Source organism: Nasonia vitripennis (genome assembly GCF_009193385.2).
Source record: "Nasonia vitripennis strain AsymCx chromosome 1 unlocalized genomic scaffold, Nvit_psr_1.1 chr1_random0002, whole genome shotgun sequence".
In the NCBI taxonomy this organism is placed as follows: Eukaryota; Metazoa; Arthropoda; class Insecta; order Hymenoptera; family Pteromalidae; genus Nasonia; species Nasonia vitripennis.
In genome coordinates this window covers 4,135,538-4,159,923 of record NW_022279588.1, presented here as the reverse complement: position 1 = coordinate 4,159,923, position 24,386 = coordinate 4,135,538, and the positions used below count along the sequence as shown (strand labels likewise).

The window sequence follows — 24,386 nt, the reverse complement described above, 5'->3', positions numbered from 1 at the left end:
GATATATATATATATATATATATATATATATATATATATATATATATATATATATATATATATATTATATATATATATATATATATATTATATATATATATATATATATATATATTATATATATATATATATATATATATATATATATATATATATATATATATATATATATATATAATATATATATATATATATATAATATATATATATATATATATATATATATATAATATATATATATATATAATATATATAAATGTCGAACCGACAGCAGACGCTGAAACGGAGACTTGCTGCCACCGAGCCATCGGCTCGTCTTCAGCAGGAGCTGTGAGTGCAAAAGCGTCCTCTCGCGCTACGCGGTATAGTGTAATAACATCGAAAGAGAATATATTACTTCATCACCGAATATAAATGCACGCTTTATTATTCCGCGACTTTATCACGTCCTTCTGACGAACCCGGTAGAGTAAAGCCAGTGACATTGCGGCGCAGCTACAGGGCGCGCGCCTGGCCGGACGACTTGCGACGCTGTGCCTCCTAACACCTAGAGCCTCGCATGCACTTTCGTTAAACGTTTATTATAATATTTTTCTTTAAACGTAGGATTTGGCGCGATCACCACTGTCCTTCTCCCTCTCTCTCTCTCTCTCTCTCTCTCTCTCTCTCTCTCTCTCTCTCTCTCTCTCTCTCTCCCTCTCTGATGCGTGCGGGCTATGCCTCTCGCTTGTGGCAAGCCCGACCTGCTGTAATTCAGGATGCTGCTCAGCAATTTCATTTTAACAATGATCAGTGTACAATAAATGTTGCAGTACTATATTACAGAGAAGATAATGAAACAAGGCATTGTAGTTTTATAGCACTTTCAGAATGTACTACTCATGATACGGCCGTAGTTTATATTTTACAAGAAAAGATTATTTCTGAAATAAAGAAATGATTCCCAAAAATGAATAAGATTATATATGTCACAGATGGTGCAAAGCAGCACTATAAAAATAGATATCAAATGATGAACTTGGTTAATCATGAGTCAGATTTCCAAATAATGGCGGATTGGCATTTCCATGCTACTGCACATGGAAAGGGTTCATGTGACGGAGTAGGAGCCGTGTTAAAAAGAGAAACTACTCGTACCAGCTTGCAGGCCAAAGCTACGGAAGCGATTTTAAATTCAAAGCAACTTTATGACTGGGCGAGACAAGAGTTACAAACAATAACATTCTTTCACTATTCCAAAAAAGATTACGAAAAAACTTCAAGATCACTAAAGAAAAGATTCTCGGCTGTACCGTCTGTTACAAAAATTTCACAAGGACATGCGTTTTTAGTTTCTCCCGACAAAAAGTTACTGTGTTTAGATACTCGAATGCACCAAGTCCATTATCAATAGTACAATATTAATAACTGAATTTAAAATATGTTCAACAAAATAATACCAATATACAAAAATAAAAGTAATAATTAAAAAACTTAAAAAATAAAAAAAATAAAGTAATGCGGGCTTTGTAATAAAGACAGTCTCAACCCTGTAAAACGCAGAGAGCTTTCATAGGAATCAATAAAAAAATTGCACAGTATAAACCATATTATCAGTAATCAGTTACATTATTTAAGTGCATTGAAGTAAAAGTAAAAACATAAAATTTAGCTTCGTAAATTTCTTAACCGGGTAAAAAAGACATTTTGGATGGTTTTTTGAGGTTAGGGACGAGCGCTTGAGGTATCGGTAAAAAAGACGGCCAGTTTTGTGTTCAGCAGAACAAAATATATAAAAATACTCTCTGTCAATAATTTTTCTCCCGTCGATCACAGGATAAACCTCTCAACTGCGTGAAAAAGCAATTTTGGGGGGTGTTTTTTGAGGTTAGGGACGAACGCTTGAGGTATCGGTAAAAAATACCGTCCGATTCTTGTTCAGCAGCTCGAAATACATGAAAATAGTCGTTGCTGAGAATTTTTCTGAGCCCCTGTGATTTCTGACAGCTTGATCATTTCGTAAAGTAGTAATTTTTTAAGGTTAGGGAACGCGTAGCTCCGTCTGGGAACAAAATTTTAAAAAACGCCCCTCACTAATTGAAAGTACATAAAAAATGCTAAATTTTCCATATTTTTAAAAATTTTTTAGATCAAAAGGAATTTTGGGCAGAGCTTTGTTGCGTTTGACGTGGAACGTCCCATATATATATATATATATATATATATATATATATATATGGGACGTTTCACGTCAACCGGACCATCAGTGCACCCAAAATTTGGGTTAACCTAACAAGACGTTTGAGGTCTCAAAATGATCGTCTGGTCAAGGGCTTTTGAAAAAGTTCTGGCCTTTTCAAAAATCCAATGTGGCGCATAAAATATGGAGCCTGAAACCCACGTTTTCATAGCACATTCAACAAAAATAATAGTAAAAATATTCTAATTTGTGAAATATCCCACCAAAAAGCATGCACAACTCATGATAGGACATATTATTGACAATGCTGACGGAATTCCAAAATCAAAAATGGCGGAATCAAAATGGTGGACATTGTACCTCCACCAAAACCCATTTTACCGCAACAAATGATTTTTGATCAGTTTAAAGTATCGATATGGGGGTTTTCAGGGTCACTGAATCTTATTTTAACCTCGACATTTCAAAATTCGAAATGGTGGATCCAAAATGGCGGACATTATACCACCACCAAACCAATTTTACCGCAACAAATGATTTTAGATCATTTTAAAGTATCGATATGGGGGTTTGTGAGGTAAATGGTTATAAATGTATTATCGGAATCAGTATTTATGCACATGAATCTTATATTTTTCCGGTCTATTAGATTTAGAATTATCTGTCTGCGGTTTTTGCACTTACATTTTTCTATTGTTCTGTGTATATGTATATGCCTGCGTGGATGAAAAAAATATATAATTTAGCCAAATTAATCAATCTTTAATGACATTTTGTGTACTCTTATCAATTCTGGCTCCTCGATCGTGGAGTTTTTACTGGTGATAAATGGCTTACGCCGATATCATAAATTACTCTGTTCCTAGGTTCATTGGCATTTGAGTAATGCATGACTTTCAACGTTTCATTATTTTCTGGGATAAATCCATGCCCGATTTGTATGTTTGTGACAGGTGGACAGTTTTTAAATCTCTTTGTTAGGAATTGACGAGTTTGTTCGTGATCTTTTTTGGTGTATAAGAAAAATTTTATATTGAATGATCGCCCATTAGTCCATGAATAAAGAACTTTAACATCTAGAATTGCTTTATTTTTTGCAGCTTGTAAGCTCGCTCTTGTAGCTTCTCTCTTTACTATCGCTCCAACTCCATCGCAACTACCTTTTCCGTGTGCTGTTGCAAAACAGTGCCATTCAGCATCAACGCCAAAATCTCTCTTATGACTCATTAAACTACTCATTTGATAACGATTTTTAAAATGCTGTTTAGCACCATTAGTAGCATATATTACCTTTTTTACTGTGGGACAAACCTTGCGATTTTCAGGTATAAGCTTTTGCTGCATTCTGTATACTGCAGTGGCATCATGAGTAGTACAGTCGGACATAGATACTGTACTGAAATGCTTTAGCTTGCCTTCAGATTTATAATAAACAACAGCAGGAAAAATCGTACTTTGATCATTATTAAAATGAAATGCCTGTGCAGCATCTTGGACTGTAAAAGCATAGTTCTCAGCAAAATCCAATTGAGCAAGAACCTCTTCATTTGAAAGATTATTTTTCTTCCCAGAAATAAACTTTGATTGTTCCTTAGCGATGAAGTGATGAGGTATCAACTTTTCTAGACTAGAACATAAAGTTTCAATAAATTCTTGCCATGTTAGGCATTGTTTTATCAAAGTGTATCTATCGGTTGATTGCCACATGCTGAAGATGACTTGATCAATATTGTGCTCATCCATAATGTTCTCAACGTAATTAGAAAACTTTTGAATGTCCGGACAAAATTTGCATTCATTCAAATAACAACTTGGTTTGGGATCCTCACATAGAACGAAATTCAAACAATCTTTATAATTCTTCAGAATATTGTTTGAGATTTTTTCTATATTTACTGCGTCAATCATCGCCTTGAAATTTTGGTGTATCGTACATACACATACATTGTGTGTACCAGAGGATCCTGCAAAGACACAACATTTTGGTCTCAGTTCCGCAAACTTGGTAAGCCCAATCGGATGTTCAGGAAAGTGTTCTTTAAATTGATTATGAAGGTTCTTAATATCAGTAAGTAATAATCTTTTCTGCACTTTTATTTTTTCACCATATAAATAAATACTGACGGTATCTTTTTTATTGGCATAATTCTGCTGTTAAGATCATTTTCGTAAAAATCTTCAACTTTCTGAGTAGTTTCTGCAGGTAATGTTTTTCAACGTTTTGCAACAGGAGAAGCCAAAACTCCATCTGATTCTCTTAACTGTTTTGCTTTACGAGCCATTCTGTGAGACACACCAAATTGGTTCATAATTTTACGTATTGCCCAGTGTTCGGGCAAAATAGTAAGAATACTGACACGTAATGAATCGTTCTCTGGCAGGGATTGGAATTTGTTTTTATGTCCAGTTAAAATATCTGTAAGATAATCTTGCATAGGTGCATCCGTGTTTGAAACCGAAGGTGAGTCAGTCTCTGATTCAAAATCAACACTCATACTGACGTTTGGAGATGACAAATCATGTAGTTTGTAAAAGGATTTTCTACATGTATCACAAATCAGTGAAGATGTTGGATAATCAGGATAGACATCTTGAAATTCTTTGGAGATCTTCCTAAGAGATTTGCTGTGTCCTATATTAATATCAAATGGATTAACGCATCTATCGATACGATATTTTTTCGCAGGAGAAGACATTGTTGTAGGATATGAGAAAGCACAACCAAAATAAAAAAAGTGTTAGAAATAACAAAATTACGGCTAGTACAGTTGAACAAGGAGTTGCCGATAAAGTAAGACTTACTCAACAACTGCCTTAAAAAGGATGTTGAAGAAGAAGTCGCCAATGTATCTATTAATGTACCTATTAACTATCCTAAAAAGGACTGTTGGAGAAAAAGTCGCCTATGAATAAAGCCACTGATGGAATTGCTCACCAACTATCCTGAAAAAGACTGTTGGAGAAAAAGTCGCCGATGAAGAAAGCATTCCTTGAAGAAAATATTCCTTTCTATGGGTTGCTAAACGTGGGAAGGGGTTGGGGGTGTAGGTAAAAAAGAGGGATGAAATAAATCACTTGAAAGCAATAAATTCCTTTGCCACAAAACAGTTTTATTTGCTGAAGTCTTTGCACAAGTTGTCATTGGACACGATCCGTGTACTTGCAGCATTAGGCTGTTGGAAGAGGGGCAAGGTACAGCGCTGAACCCGGCCTCCTTATGTGCCCTCCGAGACGCTACTTCACTTGTGGGTCATGCACAGCCGCCTAGCGGCGCGCCGCGGTACTAGCGCCGCGGTGATAAGCGCTGCAGCGCGCGTGGCGTGTTCGGCGGGTTGCGCGTTAGCAGGGGCTTTTCGCGAGAGAGCCTGCGGGTGGGTTATGACAAATATCCGCCAGTTTATATTGGCCATATTGAATTTTGAAATTTCGAGGTTAAAATAAGATTCAGCGGCTCCTTAAACTCCCATACCGATACTTTAAACTGACTTAAAATCGTTCATTGCAGTAAAATAGTTTTGGTGGTTGTATAATGTCCGCCATTTTGGATCGGCTATTTTGGATTTTTAAATTTCGAGGTTAAAATAAGATTCAGTGACCCTGAAAACCCCCATATCGATACTTTAAACTGATCAAAAATCATTTGTTGCGGTAAAATGTCCACCATTTTGATTCCGCCATTTTTGATTTTGGAATTCCGTCAGCATTGTCAATAATATGTCCTATCATGAGTTGTGCATGCTTTTTGGTGGGATATTTCACAAATTAGAATATTTTTACTATTATTTTTGTTGAATGTGCTATGAAAACGTGGGTTTCAGGCTCCATATTTTATGCGCCACATTGGATTTTTGAAAAGGCCAGAACTTTTTCAAAAGCCCTTGACCAGACGATCATTTTGAGACCTCAAACGTCTTGTTAGGTTAACCCAAATTTTGGGTGCACTGATGGTCCGGTTGACGTGAAACGTCCCATATATATATATATATATATATATATATATATATATATATATATATATATATATATATATAGGAGTGAAATTTTAAATTTTAACTCCCACTTTTTAAGTCGTGAATAAAGTTCTATATGCAACACGAGACTAAAGTCGATGATTATTCCCGCGGGTGGGTTTACTGCCCAAGCGAAGCGAGGGCAGTAATCACCAGAGGGAATAATCATCGACTTTAGTTCCTTGTTGCATAATGTACTATTACACTTATAAAAATTTTTCAAAAAGACCTGTTTCTGTTTATGAAGCCCGGACTCCATAAAAATAGTAACAACTCTAGTTTATAGAGCCCGGTGAATTCTACAGCTGTGTCGGCTAAATTTGCAGATAGTTGTGACTCTGAGAATGTGAACTACAATACTTGAGATATAGACAACTTAGTATATCGTTTCAACATGTTGAAAAAAAGTACCATGCAAAATTTCAGGTCTCTAGATATGATAGTTTTTAATTGAGAGCAAAACCAAATTCTCAATGATTATACAATTACCTGTTGTACAATTTTCTTTTCGCTGTCATTTAAAAACTATTATACCTAGAGGACTGAAATTTTGCATTTTAATTTGTATTTGTATGTTGAAACAATATACTGAGTTAAATTCATTCTAGCTGATATTAATTTAATTTTCATGTATATACTATCTGTATATTTTGACGCCAAAGCTCTCTATGGATTTTCAAGATTAATACTATTTCAAGATCAAATGCTGAACCAAGATGGTTAAATAATAACTGACATAGCAGTCTGTTTTTAAATAATTTAATTTAAAATTTTAATGAATTTTAAATAATTTTAAGTCTGTACACGAAAGAACAGACATTGAATTTCAATATCATCTATTTAGCATAATAATGACAGATTTGGATGTTGACAGTAACTGGCTCGCATACTGATGAGATAAAAATATCTGTGCAATTCTCATTTCAAACCTCATCAGTGGTAATATTTGGGCACATAGATGACGCTTTTTTATAATTTACATTTAATCAACAATAATTTAGTCAGTGTATGTTATATCGTGTTTAACATTGACTGAGAATGTGAGAACTGTGTGTGCTGTATCTGCTATTCTGCTGTATAACATAGCAGACAACATATACAATCTGTATACTATACGTTGTATATACTTTTGTATGTATGTGTGTGTGTGCAGTTAGGTACTGCTTGCGCTGCTATATAAATATAATTAAGATATAAGCAGACAGCCTGTACCACCTATACTATACATACGGAGCATACTAGGTTAGGTTGTTACTTTTTGCCTTTTTAACACGTAGCCTGTTTGAAAAAGTTAATAGAAGTCGATAAGATGTCTTATTGACTTGAATAGTGAATCTTCTCCATTTTTGTGCATTAGGGTTGGATAAAATGCGAAAAAAGTCGATATAGGCCGATATAGGTAGATATAGGCAGATAAAAACTGTGTGCAAAAAATTATAATTAAAACCGATAAAATTCAAGATGATCTTGAGTCTATTGATTTTAATTGTAATTTTTTGCATAGAGTTTTTATCGGCCTAAATCGACCTATATCGGCTTATATTGACTTTTATCGCATTTTATTGAGTTTTAATGAAAAAATGGCATTATATCGGTTTCTATCGGCTTCTTCCAGCAGGGTACATTTATTTCAAAAATAGTCATTATAAGACCTACAAATCTACATAATATTAATTCGATGTTTCTAATGTGTTTTTCAACTTTGCCTTCTAATAATGTATATCTTCTTTAAATTATGTTAAGCTATTTTGGATCCCCTTTCTTGACTGCATACTCCTTTACATTGTTCTGAAAAAAACTTTTAAAAGTTGCTTCTACATTTATAAAAAAAAAAACGAATTAAAGGTAGATAACTCGTTTTTGAGATTCTCTAGTCATCGAAATCACGACTCAGCACTTTTTTTATCGACTTTTCTTTGACACTTAAAGATCGTTTACAGAGAGGCGCGATTTGTTTTTTGGTAGATTAGATTCACACTTGGTGCTCATTCTCGTAGACGATGTCTTGTCGACCTAGAGGTCACCCTGAAACCTAGTCTACAGGGAGTTCTAATTTCTTTTTCGGTACATTGGAATATACACCTGGTGCTCATTCTCGTAGACGATGTCTCGTCGACCTAGAGGTCACCCTGAAACCTGGATATTATCTACAGGGAGGTACAATTTCTTTTTCGGTAAATTGGAATATACACCTGGTGCTCATTCCCCTAGACGATGTCTCGCCGACCTAGAGGTCACGCTGACACCTGGATATCGTTTACAGGTAGAATTTCTTTTTCAGTAGATTCGATGTACATCTGGTGCTCATTTTTGTAGACAATAATTCATCAACTTAAGGGTCATTCTGCCGATTGGATATTGTATACGATGAGTTTTGCCTTGTTTCGATATATTATTGTAATAAAGCTTATTACTTTAGTATTTTATTTTAATCATCTTGTACATAGTTAAATATAATCTAGTCACAATCAGCACTCAGTATTATCTTTATTCCTTTATTCCTTTGTACCTTGTCTGTTCGCCTTTGCCTACCTTATCTCCTATTATCCAACCTAATCAACCTAATTCTCTAAAGTGGTGACCCCGACTTTGAATATTCCCATACCGCGAGTCATCGCGTGGCGCCATTTTCGACGCCGCGCCATTTCGCGAAGCATCGACCGCGAGCTCGCTCTCTTCAGAGCTCGCCTCGACTTTCGCTTCCGGCGGCCAACAGCCTTTCGCTCACTTCGAGCTTTTAGCTCGCATCTCGGTCTTTACATCGAAAAACACACGTCTTTTTGCGCGGCGCTTTTCAGCCGCGCGATGACGCATTTTACTCTGTCAGACATCACGTCTCGCGCCGGCCCCTTTACAGCCGCGCGACGACGCTTTTATCACTTTGACGATTTCACCTCGCGCGTCGGCCATTTTCAGCCCGCGCCGACGCTTTTAACCACGCTGCGGCCCATGCACAGCCGTAGAGGACGATTCTCACCGGCTCATCTACAGCCGGTGAGATCCACAAAACACCGTAACATCGGTCGTGAGCCAAGCGAGCAGTGGAGCCAACAACAGCGGCAACTACTTCATCAGCGAGCATCGACACATGGACGCCGCGCAAGCCAGCATCATCGCGCGGACGCCAAACGCCGCGTTTGCCACCAGCAACTCACGGACACCGGGCGCCGCGTCAATCAGCAACAACACCAGCGGCGTAGCTAGCCTCGCACGCCACGGCCATCTTCACCGTCTCCGGTGCCTCGCAGCTTCATTACTCTTGCAAGGGCCGAGTCGCTTTTTCCATCACGCTCTTGCGAAGCCTATCACTCGGCGCCGGGAACGCCGTCGCGTCGCGCAAAGCCGCCATTTTGCGTTGCTCGCCCGCCTCGCTGGCTCGCTCGCGCACCGCGCTACGCATCAAAATCATTGGAAACAACAACGCCAGCGCGCCGATGCCGCGCCCACCGTCAGCACGTAGAAGCTGTTCGAGGCTCAACAACGCTCAACGCAGCATCATCAGCAGCCTCGCAGCCATGGACTCCAGCATCGCTGACATACGCCATCGCTTCATGCTGACACCGGCCATTTTCAGCCGCTCCAGCAACGCGCCAGCTCGCGCCGAAGCTACGGCATGTCGCGCGCGTCTCACTCTCGCGCCTCTTCGCGTCTCGCACGGCACAGCGAGCAGCCACATGCCTCGCTCGCAGCGACAGACGCCGCGCGACCAGCACAGCGCGGGGCCTATTACGCTGACGACGACGCCGTCGTCCAGCACGCTCATCACCGACTGGCTTCGCTGAATCCAGCAAGCCGTCCCTGCCAGCAGCGGAGCTTCCTCCCGACGACGATGCAGCATAGCTGATCGTCAACCTGGCAGCAGCAGTCCACCACGCAGCGTCACCTTCAACCGTATCCTTGGCACCGACGTCCTAGCACATCCGGTACCCAAGGATGTTAAGCGAAGGACGCCTTTCAACGCCGACAACCCAGGGCTCCGGGTCGTCGGCATCAGCACCACCAACACCATCAAGGCTATCCCTGAGGGTGGCCTTCTCACTCCTCAGGCCTTCCGCCAACGACACCTGGACGCTGCGCAACAACCTCCGGACGAGGACACTCCTTCCCAGGCGGACATCTTTTTTTTTTATTTTTCGCCCAGCATCACCGGCTATAGGCTTCTGCGGACACATTTCCACCGTCATCATCGCAGCCTCGCTTCATCCTGGCTCAGCAGCCCTTATCAGCATAGGCGCCACAGGAATCTATCTATCTCTACAGGAATCTCATCATCGTTCTTCGGGAAGTCCGCCCTTGTTACTGGTGGGGGAGTAGCTGTGGCGGTCCCCTCCTACCACCAAATGCGGCCTGACACGCCGCCTAGCGGAGCACCACGACGTGGCGAGCGCGAGGGTTGCTTGGAAGTTAAGTCACTTTCGTGAATCAGTCACGGCCTGGCCGCCGGTGCGAACAGACCTAGTCATCTTGTACATAGTTAAATATAATCTAGTCACAATCAGCACTCAGTATTATCTTTATTCCTTTGTACCTTGTCTGTTCGACTTTGCCTACCTTATCTCCCATTAGGGAGCGTAGAAGATAGAGATCCTAACCATCCAACCAAATCAACCTAATTCTCCAAATATATTATTTATTTTTGAAAAATATTATTTACTCTTTGCGTTTAACAGAGTTGAGACTGTCATCTTTACATTTTATATTGAGTAGTATTTTGTCAAATCTAATAAGTATTTTTTTTTTTTTTTTTTTAAAGCAGGAGGATAAAAGCTATATGTAAAAATTAAAACTTTGATATTTGCATAATTTATTGATATAAAACATAAAAAATTACCATCTTTGATTAGACAAAGATTCTCCCATTTTCTTCCCAAAAATTGATAAAGCGGGCTCTTTATATTTGTATATGGGTGATTTTCTGTCAAGTCAAAGATAAATATTTGTATTATGGCCCAAACTGCATATATTTGTTCTATACGATACTCTTGACTCTCAAAAAACATTTTAGCGCGATCCCTTTACTTGTCTTCGAGTTATAGCTGGTCAAAGTTGGGGTTTCAAGAAATTTTTGCATTTTTGCCCATTTTAATGATTTTTAGCTAATAATGGCATTTTTAACTAAAACTATCCTGATACTTTTTTTTTGTAAAATTTCCTGAATGTTTGATTGAATAAAAATACTCTTAAAGTCCTATACATATGTTTAGGCTATCTTATTTGAAAAATCATAGAACTAGATTTTATTGTTACAAATATTCCTACGAAAGTAGAGAAATCGTAAATATATTATATCTTTTGCAACATTTAACTTAATTATCCACTGACTTTAAAAAATTATGATTGAGTGTATGATTTATGTTTCAATTTTTTGCGAAAAATGGGGGCTAATGTCCAACAAATTAATAATTTTTGATAATTTTAATAAACAACAAATAATGAAATGACAAAATTTTCCAGGCATTACCCTCCATTTTCCGTGCTACCATTCAGATGGTAGCACCGGTAAGACCACTTATTTTTATCAAGTTTTAAATATTTAGGACTTTTAGATACTACAAAAATATGTCATTTTAATACAATCAAAATATTCAGCAAATGACGTCATAAAATAACGTTATTTTTTGTTCCAATTTGTGACACGTCTAATCACGTCATTTAATGACGTCAGTTTATAACGTCATTTGATAACGTCATTTAATGACTGTGAATTTTGTAATGCAAAGCATTTTCAGTTTGAACGAAACGTCATTTAATAACGTCATTTAATGACGTCAGTTTTTTCAACAGGGTTAAATGTACAGGGTGGCTGATGACGAAGTCTAGATAATTTGCACCGTGGTTTTTAGGGTCTTGGTGTATTCTTGGTCATTTTCTCCACACCTGCACCGAAAGTACCACATTCCCTTCCGGGCACCTGAAGAGGAATGTGTATTTTTGGTATTGGTGTGAAGAAAAATAGTATACGCACCACGGGAGGAAAATTGAACAGCCCATACCTCGTGTATGCCACCCTCGCCTTCGGCTCGGGTGACAAGTTACACGGGATATGGACTGTCCAAGTTTTTTCCTCCATAGACACGTAATATACTATTAAAGGTGGTGTCTAGATGTATGCGGTGACCAATGACAACCCTGCTAAAAATAGTCAATAAGGATCGATCGGGATCGATTAAATTATCAACGAATTCTATGCTAATTCTGAATACCATTTTTTTGCATAAGGACTCGATTAAAATCGATTAGAATTAACAGGAGTTAATAGATTTTAATACGAAAAATAACAAGAAAAGTCGATAGTTAATCCAAACATTGGTTTCTATTAACTTTACTGGACCTTTTTGGTATGGAATTTTATCGATTCCTATCGATTTGTATCGATTCTATCTATTTTAATCGAGTTCTTATGCAAAAAATGAGATTCAGATATAGCTTAAAATTCAATTAATAATTTAATCGATCTCTATTGACTATTATTAACAGGGAAGGTCTGGGTGGTGCGCTCCGTAGTTTTTGGTGTCTAGGTATAGAAATCATTCGAGGGTGGTGACTTAATGTACAGGGTGGCCGATGACGAGGTCTAGATAGTTCACACCGTGGTTTTTGGTTTCCAGGTGTAAAAATCATTCGATAGCGGTATCTAGATGTACGGGGTGGCCAATGTTGAGGTCTGGGTAGGGTACTCCATAGTTTTTGCTGTATAGGAAAAAAAATCATACGAGGACAGCGTCTAGGTGTACAGGATAGCCGATGATGAAGCCCAGATGGTGCACAATATAAAACAAAAAAATTCACTAAAAAATCTGAATTCTAAAAAAATTAACTTTCAAAAAAGTAAAAGGTTAGGCGAGTTTAATGACAATTGAATAATTACAAAAATTCTTGTATTTATCAAAATTAATTGTGACTTGTAGCAACTAAATTACAGATAAAAAAGAACTAAGATCAATTAAACATAGTCAAGTTTATTATATGTAATCATAACGGAGATGAAGCAAAAAATTCTTGTGTTCATCGTAGGGCTTATTTTACTTGAAGTTTAAGTTATATAATGATCAATTATAGCAACAACTCTCAAGATACTTACGATGTAACTTGCTATGCTCGTTTATTTTGTTTATTGGTGAACAACTAAAATTTCCGTTTTTTATCTATTAGAACGTAATATTTAATTCATCAATATTTTAATTTTGCACAATACATTATATGGTACCTTTAAAGAGTTTTCAAAAAAGTATGCAAAAGTTGATATAAATTTTTTAAAAGTTAATTGTTTATACATATTTTTTATTTAATTTGTTAAATAAATAAAATTTTCATAACATATGTAATTTATATTTTGTTTAGACACAAGGAAAAAATGTTACTTCATATTACATACTTTTTTTAAACTATATTTGCAAATCAATGTCATGTTATCTACATTGATAATATATCATTGTATCGGAATAAGTATGTTATAAAGTTTATGTACACAAATAAGTTACTAATAGACAACACCATAAGTAAAATGAACGGACATAGCAAGTTACGTAGTAATTATCTTGAGAGTTTTTCCTAATTAATCATTAAGTAACTAAAACTTAGTCCTTTAATAAACAAAACAATTTTTTTGTTTATCTTCATTATGATTTTATATACTAAACTTGACTTGCTTTAATCGATCTTAGTTCTATTTTATCTGTAATTACGTTGCTAAAAGTCACAATTAATTTTGACAAATAGAAGAATTGTTGTAATTAATGAATTGTCATCAAACTCGCCTAACCTGTTACTTTTACAAAAGTAAATTTTTTCTAGAGATATATAATGACATCGAATTACTCATTTTCCAATTAAAAAAGTAAACTTTTAATAAAGAAAATAAATGTTATCCCGTAGTAAAATTAAATGATTTAAAAAATGAAATATTATTAAATAAACACATTTAATAAAAAAAATTAGCTTTATACAGAAAATTGCGATATCAACAAATGAGTGTAAAAAAAATGCTATAAACAAAAAAAGGCGGGAAAAACGATCAAAAGCAGGTAAGACCAAAAATAATAAAAGAGTAAATTTAAAAAGGATATTAGTTCATAACAAGAAAAGCGCAGTAGAAAAAGCTGATATTAACCCATTACAGCCCATGCTAAGACTGGTTGAGATAGCGACAAACAAACTGTCTCAGGAGGCCGAATGTTTCTTCCTACATTACAATAACTAATTGGCCTCTGACAAAAAAGTGTTATATAGGTTTTCGTCTCGATTTTACCTCCAGAATCGATTCCCGCATTCAGATTTTGAAAATTCTGAATTTTTTTGTAATTTGTTTAAATAATTTGTTATAAACAATTGCAAATGACATAAGAAAAAATACGTATATTTTATTTTTCACTTATGCAAAGGATAGCACAGTTTGTTTGTCGCTATCTCAACCAGTCTTAGCATGGGCTTTAATGGGTTAATAAAAAAAAAGAGAAAAAGAGACTTAAGAAAAAATTATATTCGCATAATACAAATAATGTTTTTTTAGATGTAACATCAATTACTGAGAATTATTAAGGAAAAATGGACGCAATCTCCCTGGTAGAAATTCAAACATTTAAAATGGGCTGTAAACTATGAAATGGCTATGAGAAATAGTCATAGCTTGTGATAAAACGCTTTTTCTCCCATTTCTTGAGCATTTGTTGGAATGAACATAACATTAAATCTTTCGTATTGATATTATTCCTTGTGTCGTACACTAATTTCAAAGCGGCTTGCGGATTTTAATCGATTTCCAAACGGTTTACACAATTAACAGTCAATTAGAGTTATACAAGCACGACATACGAAGATATTCGTGATTTTCTTATTTTTTGACTTTTTTTGCGTAGTACTTTCGTAGCCATTAACTAGCTATCACCTGTGCTTTGCTTTAGACAATGAAATCGGGCGTTCAATATTTATTCAAATATTGTTCTAAAGACAATGATTACGAATTTTTAAAAACAAATAACATTGATGCGTCTTTTAGTTTTGATAACGACTGTGAAAACGAAAACGAAGATTACATCCCAAAGACGGCAGTCATTATGCCCTTTGGACTCTACGAGTTCCCAGTCATGACGTTTGGCCTTCGCAACGCGTTACGGACGTTCCAGCGCTACATCAACTCAGCGCTTGGAGATCTCGATTTCGTCTTCGTCTACTTAGACGACATTTTTATCGCTTCAACATCGGAAGAAGAGCACAAGAAGCACCTGGAAACAGTGCTTAGTCGTCTCAACGAGCACGAGCTGCAGGTCAATTTAGAGAAATGCAGTCTCGGCGTCTCAGAGCTCATCTTCCTAGGCCATCTCATCACACCAAATGGGTTCAAACCAAACCCAGAGAAGGTCAAAGCAATCAACGACTTTCCTCTGCCGAAGACGATAGAAGAACTTCGCAGAATTTTAGGCCTAGTCAATAGTTACAGGTGCCAAGAAAAAAGACAAACGTCCTGTCCCATGGACCAAAGAAGCCGAGGCAGCATTCCAAAAGTGCAAAGACGACCTCGTCAGCCTTTCGTTTACTGCGTTTCCCAGTGAAAATGCAGAGCTGCGTCTCATTTCCGACGCATCTGACACTGCCAGGGGGCAGCCCTCGAGCAGCGCTCGGGTAACTCCTGGCAGCCTCTAGCATTCTTCTCGCAGAAATTTTCACCTGCCCAGATGAAGTATGCCACATACAACAGAGAGCTCACGGCGATCTACGAAGCCATCAGGTACTTCCACCATTACCTTGAAGGTGTCGAGTTCAAGACTTATACAGATCACAAGCCATTGATTTATGCTCTACAACAAAATCACGACAAAATGCCTGCCATTCGCTCACGCAGGCTGTCGTACATCGCCCAGTACAACCAAAGGGAAAGTTTCATACATTAAGATCAGACCTGATCAATTTTCCAGTCAAAACGCACTGCTACCCACGTAAGCGTCTTCTAAAAAAATATCAGTATTGCCGCAGGCTCTTTCAAGTCTGTTGGACTGCCCTCAAGCAGTAAAGCACTTGTTAGAATACGTATCGGCAAACGATATTTACAAATTCTACATAGCTTCCTTCGTGAATCCAAAATTTCTCGCTGTTGACTTTACCTTTGACTCCGCAGCAGACAGGTACAAAAACTCCTTTTGTTAACAAATTGTTGAACATTTGCGTAAATCGTCGGCTTGATCCAGACAGACGCCTTTGGCTACGCCAAGTCGATCTATCAGTGGTCGCAGCTTCATAACAAACGATTAGAACGCTGTCTGAATCATGCACGATTATCAACCTAACTTTAGGAAGCACCGCAGGCGGTTGCGATAGATCCTTAGACATAAATAAGTTAAATACTTTGACACTAGTTAACAACGCCCAATTATTGTTAAAATTCTTGACCAAAGACTGTTTCTCGTTGATTACTTCGCTAAAAATCATTGGTTGCAATGAAGTGCCAATGGACAAGCTGTTCAACTTCGTTACCATTAACACTAACTTAAAAACGCTAGTATTTAAGGACAGTCAGAGCAGAAACAAAAACTCAGTTGACCTGCTCATAGCAGTATTTTCTAGTAGGAATTGTATAGAGGAATTCCAATTCGATTATTCAAGCATAAGAGAATTCCGCATTCAACTAATTCCCAACATGGTTCTGAATCAAACTACCTCACTAAGTTTTAAACCTAGAAAATAATGATTTTTTTAAGAATTGGATTCCTCCAATTATCGATAACGCGTCCAATCTAACCGAGTTGAACATCCTCGGATTAGAATTCGAGTATTCGCTTCCGTTACATAGGTTACCATTTTTAGCTTCTCTTAAACTTAACTACAATCAGGCTATCGAAACTACGTTAGCCAACCTAGTCAATAAAAGCAAACTTGATGTATTAGTCAATAACACACGAGATAAAAAGAGAACCCGTGCAATCAATCTAGCTTCATTAAGAGACGTAACCTTTGGTTCTGCTAAATTAAGTCTAAAATTCATTAACTGTAAGTTCGTCGCTTTAGCATCAACGCAAAGAGCTTTGGAATCAGATGGAGTTATTGTACAACGCTCAGAAAACTCAATTATTATTTGTAAGCGCTAAGCGATGGTAATGTACTATCAAGAAATCTCTGTATTCATAAAATGTAAATTACTCTCTAGCCGCTGACAGAATAAAAGAAAAAAAATAATAAAGCTACTCATTTTTTTTTTCATTTTCGGGGGGAATACTGTAGGTGCCCCACTGATAGGCGGTACGTCCGACCGCGGAGATGGAGAGAGCAACGCTAGCTGCGAGCGAGCGCTGACGCCGCCGTAAGTTCCGATCTGACCAGAGCACACGCCAGACGGGCTAGAGAGAGAGAGAGAGAGAGAGAGACCGAAATAAAGTGCCTTGTACAGGAGAAGAGCCTTGTTCTTGGTCTCCGACCAGCCTCTTCCCACATATATATGTATGTGTAAGATATTTCTCGGTAGAAATAGTGTATAGTGTAAATATTTACTATAAATATTTTTTACGACGAATATTTTGTTGTTTTTTATTTTTGTAAGAATTAACCCAGACTGGACCCCCTAATTGACTTCTTCGTCTCTCTCCGACCACGTCTCTTGAAGGCAGATGACGTCGAATCCCTTTATGTAGTTCCACCCCTCTTCTTCTAGCCTTTATAATCCTACCACGTTCCAGCTTACTATCTTCATTATTTCCTTTGTTTTTTCCGATCCCCTCTATCTCCTCTTTTCTTCTTATCTTTTCTTAGTCTGCCTCTCTCCGAAAAAGTTTCTTTTCTCTCTCGTTCCATCTGTATTCTTCGTCACCGAACGTCAGTCTTTTTCTTTCTACTTTTACGACGTACCCTTTTTTCGCCATTCCTTAGCCTTTTCGTTCAGCTTTTCTCTGGTCCTCCTCTTTTTACAGGTTGAGTCGTGATCTATAAACACCTCTGTCCCTTTCAGCCTATTCTTTACCTCCATCAGTTTTTCTTTCTCATCTCTATCTCTGCACGCTGCTCCTATTCTTCTAGTGTTCCCTCCTCTGATTGGCGACACTCTTCTCATCTCCCCTTTCACTCCTAGTTGCTCCTCTATACATCTCTCCAGTTCTGGTTTGTTCCATTCATCTCCTCTTAGACCTGTCAACGCTACGTTGTTTCTTTTCCTTTCTCTTTCACCCACCTCAATTCTCCACTCTAGTTCTTTCATCTGCCTCATCTCCTTCTCTTTTTGGGTTTAGATTTATTTTTCGCTTTCATTGCCTTTTGTTAATGTCTTCACGTGTTTTTAAAGTAAATTATTGTACTCGGGAAGCGTGAGGGAATTGGGTTCACACATTTAGGTTTTATATTTATTCCCCGCTCAGCTCCCCTTCCATCAAAGTGCAGACGTGTTTTTAAATAAAATTATTGTACTCGGGGAGCGTGCGGTAACCCTTAACCCACAAGCGCTTAACCCCAACTACACCACGCTTCCCGAGATCAGTAATTTATTTATAAAACCTCCTCGGCACATCGGTGGAAGGCGAGCGAAGCAAGTATAAATAAAAAACCAAAGCACTTAAACCCAACTACACCACACTCCCCGAACTCAATCATTTATTTATAAAAACTCCTTGGCACATCGGAGGAAGGCGAGCGAAGCAACTATAAATCAAAAACCGAAACGCTTATACCCAACTACACCACGCTACCGGAGCGGAATCATTTATTTAATCAACACCTCGGTACATCGAACGAAGGCGAGCGAAGCGTGTATAAAATCAAAGCGCTCAAACCCAACTAGACCACGCTACCCGAGCGGAATCATTAATTTAATCAACTCCTGGGCACATCGGAGGAAGGCGAGTGAAGCGAGTATAAATCAAAAACCAAAGCGCTTAAACCCAACTACACCGCGCTACCCGAGCGGAATCATTATTTTAATCAACTCCTCGGCACATCGAACGAAGGCGAGCGAAGCGAGTATAAAATCAAAGCACTTAAACCCAACTACACCACGCTACCCGAGATCAGTAATTTATTTATAAAAACTGCTCGCCAAATCGGAGGAAGGCGCGCAAAGCGAGTATAATTTATAAAACCCAAACGCTTAAACCCAACTACACCACGCTACACGAGCGGAATCATTAACCCATTAACGCCCAAAGTGACCATCTTTTGACAATACTTTCAGTCGTGTACAGAATCTACTTCAAATTGTTCAAATAATAGTTGAGTAGTCATTTCTAACGTAAAATTTCATGTACTTTCTGAATCCGGTATCAAAATTGTAAAAAAAATTGTTATTAAAAAGTTATAAACAATTTTTTGAAAAAAAAAACATGAATTTTCGAGATAAAAAATTCGTTTAACCAAAATTTTCGAACGTAAAGAGGGCTCACTCGTGTGTCTAACGCATGTAGATTTGATCAATGACATGTTAACTTTATTGTAAAATAGTTCCATATCCAAATTAAACATGGCGGCCATCGGAACCACCCCTTTTTCCACCAAAATTTTCCAAAAAGGTTGGTGATTTTTTTTCTCGGTTAGGATCGACTTAATTTAATCAACTCCTGGGCACATGGGAGGAAGGCGAGTGAAGCGAGTATAAATCAAAAACCAAAGCGCTTAAACCCAACTACACCACGCTACCGGAGCGGAATCATTTATTTAACCAACACCTCGACACATCAAACGAAGGCGAGCGAAGCGAGTATAAAATCAAAGCACTTAAACCCAACTACACCACGCTACCCGAGATCATTAATTTATTTAATTAACACCTCGGCACATCGAACGAAGGCGAGCGAAGCGATTATAAAATCAAAGCGCTTAAACCCAACTACACCACGCTACCCGGGATCATTAATTTATTTATAAAAACTGCTCGGCATATCGGAGAAAGGCGAGCAAAGCGTATATAAAATTAAAGCGCTTAAACCCAACTACACCACGCTACCCGAGCGGAATCATTAATTTAATCAACTCCAGGGCACATCAAACGAACGCGAGTGAAGCGAGTATAAATCAAAAACCAAAGCGCTTAAACCCAACTACATCACGCTACCGGAGCGGAATCATTTATTTAATCAACGCCTCGGCACATCGAACGAAGGCGAGTGAAGCGAGTATAAATCAAAAACCGAAGCGCTTAAACCCAACTACACCACGCTACCGGCGCGGAATCATTTATTTAATCAACACCTCAGCACATCGAACGAAGGCGAGCGAAGCGATTATAAAATCAAAGCACTTAAACCAAACTACACCACGCTACCCGAGATCAGTAATTTATTTATAAAAACTGCTCGGCACATCGGAGGAAGGCGAGCAAAGCGATTATAAATTAAAAACCAAAACGCTTAAAACCAACTACACCACGCTACCGGAGCGAGATCATTTATTTAATCAACACCTCGGCACATCGAACGAAGGCGAGCGAAGCGAGTATAAATTCAAAACCAAAGCGCTTAAACCCAACTACACCACGCTACCGGAGCGCCATAATTTATTTATAAAAGATCCTCGGCACATCGGAGGAAGGCGAGCGAAGCGAGTATAAATTAAGAACCAAAACGCTTAAACCCAACTACACCACGCTACCCGAGCGGAATCATTAATTTAATCAACTCCTGGGTACATCGGAGGAAGGCGATTGAAGCGAGTATAAATCAAAAACCAAAGCGCTTAAACCCAACTACACCGCGCTACCCGAGCGGGATCATTAATTAATCAACTCCTCGGCACATCGAACGAAGGCGAGCGAAGCAATTATAAAATCAAAGCACTTAAACCAAACTACACCACGCTACCCGAGATCAGTAATTTATTTATAAAAACTGCTCGGCACATCGGAGGAAGGCGAGCAAAGCGATTATAATTTATAAAACCAAAACGCTTAAACCCAACTACACCACGCTACTGGAGCGGAATCATTTATTTAATCAACACGTCGGCACATCGAAGGAGGGCGAGCGAAGCGAGTATAAAAACAAAGCACTTAAACCCATCTACCCCATGCTCCCCGGGATCAGTAGTTTATTTAAACAAAACGCTTAAACCCAACTACACCACGCTCCCCGAGCTCAATCATATATTTATAAAAACTCCTCGGCACAACGGAGGAATGCGATCGAAGCGAGTATAAATTATAAACCAAAACGCTTAAACCCAACTACACCACGCTACCCGAGATCCGTAATTTTTTTTATAAAAACTGCTCGCCACATCGGAGGAAGGCGAGCGAAGCGAGTATAAATTAAGAACCAAAACGCTTATCCCCAACTACACCACGCTACCCGAGCGGAATCATTAATTTAATCAACTCCTGGGCACATCGGAGGAAGGCGAGTGAAGCGAGTATAAATCAAAAACCAAAGCGCTTAAACCCAACTACACCACGCTACCGGAGCGGAATCATTTATTTAATCAACACCTCGGCACATCGAACGAAGGCGAGCGAAGCGTGTATAAAATCAAAGCGCTCAAACCCAACTAGACCACGCTACCCGAGATCCGTAATTTTTTTTTATAAAAACTGCTCGGCACATCGGAGGAAGGCGAGCGAAGCGTGTATAAATTAAAAACCAAAACGCTTAAACCCAACTACACCACGCTACCCGAGCGGAATCATTAATTTAATCAACTCCTGGGCACATCTGAGGAAGGCGAGTGAAGCGAGTATAAATAAAAAACCAAAGCTCTTAAACCCAACTACACCACGCTCCCCGAGCTCAATCATATATTTATAAAAACTCCTCGGCACAACGGAGGAAGGCGATCGAAGCGAGTATAAATTATAAACCAAAACGCTTAAACCCAACTACACCACGCTACCCGAGCGGAATCATTAATTTAATCAACTCCAGGGCACATCGGAGGAAGGCGAGTGAAGCGAGTATAAATCAAACCCAAAGCGCTTAAACCCAACTACACCACGCTACCCGAGCGAAATCATTAATTTAATCAACTCCTCGGCACATCGGAGGAAGGCGAGCAAAGCGAGTATAATTTATAAAACCAAAACGCTTAAACCCAACTACACCACGCTCCGCGAGCTCCATAATTTATTTATAAAAACTCCTCGACACATCGGAGGAAGGTGAGTGACGCGAGTATAAATCAAAAACCAAAGCGCTTAAACCCAACTACACCACGCTACCCGAGATCCTTAATTTTTTTTATAAAAACTGCTCGCCACATCGGAGGAAGGCGAGCGAAGCGCGTATAAATCAAAAACCAAAGCGCTTAAACCCAACTACAACACGCTACCGGAGCGGAATCATTTATTTAATCAACACCTCGGCACATCGAACGAAGGCGAGCGAAGCGTGTATAAAATCAAAGCGCTCAAACCCAACTAGACCACGCTACCCGAGATCCGTAATTTTTTTAATAAAAACTGCTCGGCACATCGGAGGAAGGCGAGTGAAGCGAGTATAAATCAAAAACCAAAGCGCTTAAACCCAACTATACCACGCTACCCGAGCGGAATCATTTATTTAATTAACACGTCGGCACATCGAAGGAGGGCGAGCGAAGCGAGTATAAAAACAAAGCGCTCAAACCCAACTAGACCACGCTACCCGAGATCCGTAATTCTTTTTTATAAAAACTGCTCGGCACATCGGAGGAAGGCGAGCGAAGCGTGTATAAATTAAAAACCAAAACGCTTAAACCCAACTACACCACGCTACCCGAGCGGAATCATTAATTTAATCAACTCCTGGGTACATCGGAGGAAGGCGATTGAAGCGAGTATAAATCAAAAACCAAAGCGCTTAAACCCAACTACACCGCGCTACCCGAGCGGGATCATTAATTAATCAACTCCTCGGCACATCGAACGAAGGCGAGCGAAGCAATTATAAAATCAAAGCACTTAAACCAAACTACACCACGCTACCCGAGATCAGTAATTTATTTATAAAAACTGCTCGGCACATCGGAGGAAGGCGAGCAAAGCGATTATAATTTATAAAACCAAAACGCTTAAACCCAACTACACCACGCTACTGGAGCGGAATCATTTATTTAATCAACACGTCGGCACATCGAAGGAGGGCGAGCGAAGCGAGTATAAAAACAAAGCACTTAAACCCATCTACCCCATGCTCCCCGGGATCAGTAGTTTATTTAAACAAAACGCTTAAACCCAACTACACCACGCTCCCCGAGCTCAATCATATATTTATAAAAACTCCTCGGCACAACGGAGGAATGCGATCGAAGCGAGTATAAATTATAAACCAAAACGCTTAAACCCAACTACACCACGCTACCCGAGATCCGTAATTTTTTTTATAAAAACTGCTCGCCACATCGGAGGAAGGCGAGCGAAGCGAGTATAAATTAAGAACCAAAACGCTTATCCCCAACTACACCACGCTACCCGAGCGGAATCATTAATTTAATCAACTCCTGGGCACATCGGAGGAAGGCGAGTGAAGCGAGTATAAATCAAAAACCAAAGCGCTTAAACCCAACTACACCACGCTACCGGAGCGGAATCATTTATTTAATCAACACCTCGGCACATCGAACGAAGGCGAGCGAAGCGTGTATAAAATCAAAGCGCTCAAACCCAACTAGACCACGCTACCCGAGATCCGTAATTTTTTTTTATAAAAACTGCTCGGCACATCGGAGGAAGGCGAGCGAAGCGTGTATAAATTAAAAACCAAAACGCTTAAACCCAACTACACCACGCTACCCGAGCGGAATCATTAATTCAATCAACTCCTGGGCACATCTGAGGAAGGCGAGTGAAGCGAGTATAAATAAAAAACCAAAGCTCTTAAACCCAACTACACCACGCTCCCCGAGCTCAATCATATATTTATAAAAACTCCTCGGCACAACGGAGGAAGGCGATCGAAGCGAGTATAAATTATAAACCAAAACGCTTAAACCCAACTACACCACGCTACCCGAGCGGAATCATTAATTTAATCAACTCCAGGGCACATCGGAGGAAGGCGAGTGAAGCGAGTATAAATCAAACCCAAAGCGCTTAAACCCAACTACACCACGCTACCGGAGCGGAATCATTTATTTAATCAACACCTCGGCACATCGAACGAAGGCGAGCGAAGCGTGTATAAAATCAAAGCGCTCAAACCCAACTAGACCACGCTACCCGAGATCCGTAATTTTTTTTTATAAAAACTGCTCGGCACATCGGAGGAAGGCGAGCGAAGCGTGTATAAATTAAAAACCAAAACGCTTAAACCCAACTACACCAC

The 24,386-nt window shown here is 38.9% G+C and overlaps 1 protein-coding gene across 6 annotated transcripts in view; it reads right to left on the bottom strand.

Moving 5' to 3' along the window:
• Window positions 1–24,386, bottom strand: part of Usp7 (ubiquitin carboxyl-terminal hydrolase 7) — a 611,141-nt gene that overhangs the window by 342,495 nt on the left and 244,260 nt on the right.